The following is a 7,468-nucleotide window of genomic DNA, read 5'->3' on the forward strand; positions in this document are numbered from 1 at the left end:
ATAAATTATGTTCCATATATGAATAGTTAATGATAAATTAAAGCCCTGTTTCTCCTGAACAAAATAATATATAATAAGTGTGGGTGCATATAATTTGAAAGAGGGGAACTACGGGTGAACAGACATATAGCACAAATTCCAGTTTTTGTTTACGTTTTGTTTTGATCAGAAGTGCACTATCGACTCCGTCCTGAAGGGGTTAATTAGTCTATTTTTTGTTTGTTTTTTGTGGGGGTTGTTTTCTTGCATTTACATCATTCTCATTTTTTTCTGCATACAGTTATCACATTTTTGGATTTTTAAATAAATGCCTCCCTTTAGGGTAGGTAATTTCCCCTTGTTTGAAACTTTGTCAGAAAGCTTGTTATTTGATCACATTAGCAATTATAATAGACTTTTTATCTCATTTTATCTCAGGAATATTATCATTTTACAACATTTTATCTCAGAAAACTAATGTAATGATGGATTATTTGTGCAGAATAATTAATTTAAAAAAATGTAATTTGATATTGCTTCTGTACACACTCACCTCTTGTATAAACGTGTCAGTGAAGTTTTTATATTCAGGGCTACTTTTATTGTTAAATGCTTCTATGAATTCTTCATTTATCTTAATTTTTGCATAAAATACCACTTCACCTGTAGAAACAAGTAACACATATGATTTAACATGGTAGTGTAAATATCATTAAATATCATTGTATTTAGAAATTCTCAGGTTATGTTGCAATAGAATGCTGTAAACATGATTAATTGCCCTCTCAGAGGCCTTTCGAAGCAATGCCGGAAAGCTTTTATAATTGGCTATTGTAAGAGGGGTATACTTCTATTTCAGGCATTTTAGGGAGCAGTATGAAGTCTCTCAAAGTTCTAAACCACGTGTTTTCTTTCTTTAAAAATAAACTGTTTTTATTGAATGAATTGTTAATGAATTATTTGTTGATAGTAACTTTCCTGGTTTCTTCATCCTGCTTAGACAAACTATTCCAAAGTCATTGGACATCCATGAAGGAATATTTTATTGAAGTTGTTACAGTATCTGGAGTGCCCTGACACCTTTTCCACTCTACATTGTACTGTTTTAAATTTTTTATTCCTAAACAATAGTCCTCATCGATGATTCATTATTATTATTATATATCATTATTCTGAGCAGTAATGGGCAGCTGTGATTGGGTGAGAGTGTCAGCTGACAACTCTCAGTCTGTCTTAGCACCCATTGTTGGCATGAATTGGTATGGCTAGAAGAAAGTGTGCAATCTCTGCCATAGCTATACTTTCAATCGGAAGTAGTCTACTAGAAGTAGTCTACTAATTGCCGCCCCTATTTAACGTTTAACTGCTTGAACGTAGTGTACCACTGAATGGAGAGACAGTGCAAGGAGACTCCAAATCAAGGATATAAAATGGCTACAGTATCCCTTTAATGAATAGACCATGTAGAGTAAGGTGGAGGGACAGATCAATAGGAGTTTCAACAAAGAAAAAGAGAACTATCATTAATTAGAATTAATAATTAGGAGCTTAGAACATATGTTGTGCAAGAATGTATTACAAAGCTCCATGCTAATAAAACTCACAGTAATACTCATTTACTGTGTAAATGAGTGTATTACAAAGATCTACAACTATAACGCTTACATTAAAGAGACAGCTTCAGAGAAAAGGCAGTGTTTACAATGCTCCATAGGGACACCTCCAGTGGCATTCACTCAGATGGCCATTGAAGGTGGTTCCTGGGTCAGTGCTACACAAGGTGCAGCACTGACATTCAGCGTCTCCACAGTCTGCATGGAGACACTGAACCTTCCTCACAGAGATGCATTTAGTTGATGCATCTCTATGAGAAGATGCTGATAGCCAGGGTGGTGTTTGACTCCACCCCACAGAATTCTAACGGTATTGTGCAGTTTTTAGGAATGTATCCCAAACCTCCAAAACTATAAAACTCAAAGTAGAACACTGTAGTACTTGTATTAGATCCATATGTAGTAGATATACCTGGTGTAGTAGTTACTGGAATAGACACTGTAGTGCTTGTTTCAGATCCTTGTGATGAAGTTGCACTCAGTGTAGAAGTTTCTGAAGTGGACTCTATGGTACTAGTTTCAGATCCTTGTGTCGTAGATATTCTCAAAGAGGAGGTTTCTGAAATGGACACTGTAGTACTTGTTTCAGATCCGTGCATGGTAGACATACTTGGTGTAAATGTTTCCGCAGTGGACTCTGTGATGCTTGTTTCAGATCCAAGTGTTGTAGATATAGGCAGTGAAGTTGGTTCTGAAGTGGTCTCTGCAGTACTTGTTTCAGACCCTTGTGATGTTGTTATACTTGGTGTAGAAGTTTCTGACGTGGATGCTGTGGTGCTTGTTTCCAATCCTGGTGTTGTAGATATATTCACTGAAGTTGTTTCTGAAGTGGACCCTGCAGTACTTGTTTCAGACCCTTGTGATGTAGTTATACTTGGTGTAGACGTTTCTGATGTGGACTCTGTGGTGCTTGTTTCAGATCCTGGTGTTGTAGATATATTCAGTGAAGTTGTTTCTGAAGTGGACTCTGCAGTACTTTTTTCAGACCCTTGTGATGTAGTTATACTCAATGTAGAAGTTTCTGATGTGGCTACTGTGGTGCTTGTTTCCGATCCTGGTGTTGTAGATATATTCAGTAAAGTTGTTTCTGAAGTGGACTCTGTAGTACTTGTTTCAGACCCTTGTGATGTAGTTATACTTGGTGTAGAAGTTTCTGAAGTGGACTCTGCAGTACTTGTTTCAGACCCTTGTGATGTAGTAATACTTGGTGTAGAAGTTTCTGATGTGGATACTGTTGTGCTTGTTTCAGATCCTGGTGTTGTAGATATATTCAGTGAAGTTGTTTCTGAAGTGGACTCTGCAGTACTTGTTTCAGACCCTTGTGATGTAGTTATACTCAATGTAGAAGTTTCTGATGTGGCTACTGTCTTGCTTGTTTCCGATCCTGGTGTTGTAGATATATTCAGTAAAGTTGTTTCTGAAGTGGACTCTGCAGTACTTGTTTCAGACCTTGGTGATGTAGTTATACTTGGTGTAGCAGTTTCTGAAGTGGACTCTGCAGTACTTGTTTCAGACCCTTGTGATGTAGTTATACTTGGTGTAGAAGTTTCTGATGTGGATACTGTTGTGCTTGTTTCAGATCCTGGTGTTGTAGATATATTCTGTGAAGTTGTTTCTGAAGTGGACTCTGCAGTACTTGTTTCAGACCCTTGTGATGTAGTTATACTCAGTGTAGAAGTTTCTGATGTGGATTCTATGGTGCTTGTTTCAGAACCTGGTGTTGTAGATATATTCAGTGAAGTTGTTTCTGAAGTGGACCCTGCAGTACTTGTTTCAGACCCTTGTGATGTAGTTATACTTGGTGTAGAAGTTTCTGATGTGGCTACTGTGGTGCTTGTTTCCGATCCTGGTGTTGTAGATATATTCAGTAAAGTTGTTTCTGAAGTGGACTCTGCAGTACTTGTGTCAGACCTTGGTGATGTAGTTATACTTGGTGTAGCAGTTTCTGAAGTGGACTCTGCAGTACTTGTTTCAGACCCTTGTGATGTAGTTATACTTGGTGTAGAAGTTTCTGATGTGGATACTGTTGTGCTTGTTTCAGATCCTGGTGTTGTAGATATATTCTGTGAAGTTGTTTCTGAAGTGGACTCTGCAGTACTTGTTTCAGACCCTTGTGATGTAGTTATACTCAGTGTAGAAGTTTCTGATGTGGAATCTATGGTGCTTGTTTCAGAACCTGGTGTTGTAGATATATTCAGTGAAGTTGTTTCTGAAGTGGACCCTGCAGTACTTGTTTCAGACCCTTGTGATGTACTTATACTTGGTGTAGAAGTTTCTGAAGTGGACTCTGTGGTGCTTGTTTCAGATCCTGGTGTTGTAGATATATTCAGTGAAGTTGTTTCTGAAGTGGACTCTGCAGTACTTGTTTCAGACCCTTGTGATGTAGTTATACTCAATGTAGAAGTTTCTGATGTGGCTACTGTGGTGCTTGTTTCCGATCCTGGTGTTGTAGATATATTCAGTAAAGTTGTTTCTGAAGTGGACTCTGCAGTACTTGTGTCAGACCTTGGTGATGTAGTTATACTTGGTGTAGCAGTTTCTGAAGTGGACTCTGCAGTACTTGTTTCAGACCCTTGTGATGTAGTTATACTTGGTGTAGAAGTTTCTGATGTGGATACTGTTGTGCTTGTTTCAGATCCTGGTGTTGTAGATATATTCTGTGAAGTTGTTTCTGAAGTGGACTCTGCAGTACTTGTTTCAGACCCTTGTGATGTAGTTATACTCAGTGTAGAAGTTTCTGATGTGGATTCTATGGTGCTTGTTTCAGAACCTGGTGTTGTAGATATATTCAGTGAAGTTGTTTCTGAAGTGGACCCTGCAGTACTTGTTTCAGACCCTTGTGATGTAGTTATACTTGGTGTAGAAGTTTCTGAAGTGGACTCTGTGGTGCTTGTTTCAGATCCTGGTGTTGTAGATATATTCAGTGAAGTTGTTTCTGAAGTGGACTCTGCAGTACTTGTTTCAGACCCATGTGATGTAGTTATACTCAATGTAGAAGTTTCTGATGTGGACTCTGTAGTACTTGTTTCAGAGCCTTGTGATGTAGTTATACTTGGTGTAGAAGTTTCTGATGTGGATTCTGTGGTACTTGTTTCAGATCCTGGTGAAGTAGGTATACTTGGATTTTCTGTTATAGTTGATGTGGTGTCGGGAACAGTAGCGGTTGTAACTGTGTTTCCATCTAGGTAACAGAAGAGAGATATCAGAAATTCACACATTTTGAGGTATAAAAAAAGTAATGTATAAAGTATTTTAAAAGTTTTAATCCATTGATGTCTTTGCAATCAGATAATATATCTGCATAAGAAATTCTCACACATGAGTAGAAGCCCTTTTTTAAGGAACTGCTTGGCATGATTCTCTTTGGAAATATTATCTCTATGTAATTGAGTTTGCAAATGTTGCTGTGAATTAAAGCATTGAAATAATGCTGTAGCATTGAACACAATGTGACATTATTACTGTATATATTATGGTACTATGCCTCATACAGTGCTAGATACTCCACTATAGAGGCACTGTAATAACACGAGACACAGCAAGAAACTCTTATGATGGACCTGTTTCTGCTTAACTTACTGATTTCTATAACTGTTACATTAAATTTAAAAACATTTCTTTTTTATTGCCAATGATAATTTATTGATTTCTAAAGGGACACTACAAGCACCCAGACCACTTCAGCTTATTGCAGTGGTCTGGGTGCTGTGTCCCAAGCCCCTTAACCCTGCAATTGTAATTACTGCAGGTTTTCATAAACTGCAATAATTATCTGCCAGGGTTAACTTCCGGGTAGTGAGGCAACTTTTGGTCGCCTAGCTGGCGCTGGATGTCCTCACGCTCTGCATGAGGACTTCCAGTGTCCTCCAAAACCCCATAGGAAAGCATTGTATGTCAGCGGGGGAGGATGTAGTAGGATGAGGAGCGGAGGCGGAGCCTGAACTAGCACCGAGGAACATCAGCGCTGGAATAAGGTATGTGACAGAAGGTGTTTTAAAGCCTTCTGCATCACGGGGGGAAGGGGAGCACAAGGGAATGGGGCGCTATAAAGAGCTATAGTGCGAGGAAAACAACTTTTCTACAACTTTTCCTAGCATTATAGTTTCCCTTTAAAGACTTTACATATGCACACAATGGCTTAAATTAATACTTAAACCAACACAATGATAATTTGTATTTCATTTATTATTAATTATTAATAAGGACAGAGAAAGAAGCACGGAGATAATTATTGCAGATCAGTCCTTCATATTTATGTTTTTAAAAATATATGCAATTTTTTTCTCTACTAGTGAATTATATCTTTCAATCTGAAGCAAGCCAGGAGATGTTTGCACTGATTGGTCTCTAAAAGTTAGGGTCTCATTTTAATAATTTTATGGATTACATTTGCAAATGATTTAATATTTTTGGATAAACATTTGTAATGATTCTATGTTTAAAAAATTTAATATCTAGATTTTTATATAGTTACAAAAATGTTTGCAAGTCTACCAATTTTGGATTAAAATGATAAATTCCCTTCTTTAATACCAACTAATGTAGTTTAACAGTTTAGTGATAAATAAAGTAATATAAAAAAAGTAATATAGGGAAGGGAAATCCAAACTGTAAACATTTGAAAGAAAAGTTTCTATATCATTCGAAAATGTTTTTAGATTACTGGATTTGAGAGTTTTTTATATATATATATTGTAAATTTGACACGTTGAGCAGTCACTACCTAGATATGATGGAATGTTCATCTGGCCTGAAAACTTGTCTTGTTAGAAATACAACACAACGAAAGTAAAGAATGGTCAGAATTGCAGTATAAATCTCCCTAAACTAAACTCCAAGGTACAGAGTTCAATGGAAACAACAGTGTGAAGGATTCCTAGCTCCCTGGAGTCCATTTATCTTTCTTAATTAATCTAGGTCATTGGGATAAATGGATTAAAGGATGAATTTACTAAAGAGCAAAGTGCGTTGTATTTACAATTGTTTTAGCAAATTTAGGCAAAAATATCGAAACTGGAAAAAATCCTCAGATTTGTAATTTTTTTTGGTAAATTTGTCTTTACTTCTATTTTTATCTCTCTTTCTTTCTCTCTCTCTCTCTTTCTCAGAATATTTGGCATCAAAAACACAATGCAAAATAAGACTGCAGAATAAAACTTATACCTGTAACGTCAAATGACAATATGTGAAAAGTGCTGTTATTTAATGCATCTGTAAAAATGGTGCTGATATCCGCTAGAGTCAGGTTTTGGGCTGGGTCCGTGGCAATTACAGTGTTTACAACAATGCTTCCTCGTTCAATACTGGTGATGTTGATGCGCATTTTCCCAGACTCGATCAATGCTTGGCTTTTCGAATCCAGATTTTCTATAAACTGCAAATCATAATTACAAAAAACTTAAAAACAAAACAAAAATAAAGCATTGATTGAAAAACAACTTTGTATATTCTTTTACTAGGCTGCCTCAGTGTGGAGAATTTTTTATTTAGTTAGTCTATTGGTTTTTTTTTTTTTTGTTTGTTTTTTGTGGGGGTTGTTTTCTTGCATTTACATAATTCTCATTTTTTTCTGCATACAGTTATCACATTTTTGGATTTTTAAATAAATGCCTCCCTTTGGAGCAGGTAATTTCCCCTTGTTTGAAACTTTGGCTGAAAGCTTGTTATTTGATCACATTAGCAATTATAATAGACTTTTTATCTCATTTTATCTCAGGAATATTATCATTTTACAACATTTTATCTCAGGAAACTAATGTAATGATGGATTATTTGTGCAGAATAATTAATTTAAAAAAATGTTATTTGATATTGCTTCTGAACACACTCACCTCTTGTATAAACGTGTCAGTGAAGTTTTTATATTCAGGGCTACT

Source organism: Pelobates fuscus, chromosome 1 (genome assembly GCF_036172605.1).
Source record: "Pelobates fuscus isolate aPelFus1 chromosome 1, aPelFus1.pri, whole genome shotgun sequence".
In the NCBI taxonomy this organism is placed as follows: domain Eukaryota; kingdom Metazoa; phylum Chordata; class Amphibia; order Anura; family Pelobatidae; genus Pelobates; species Pelobates fuscus.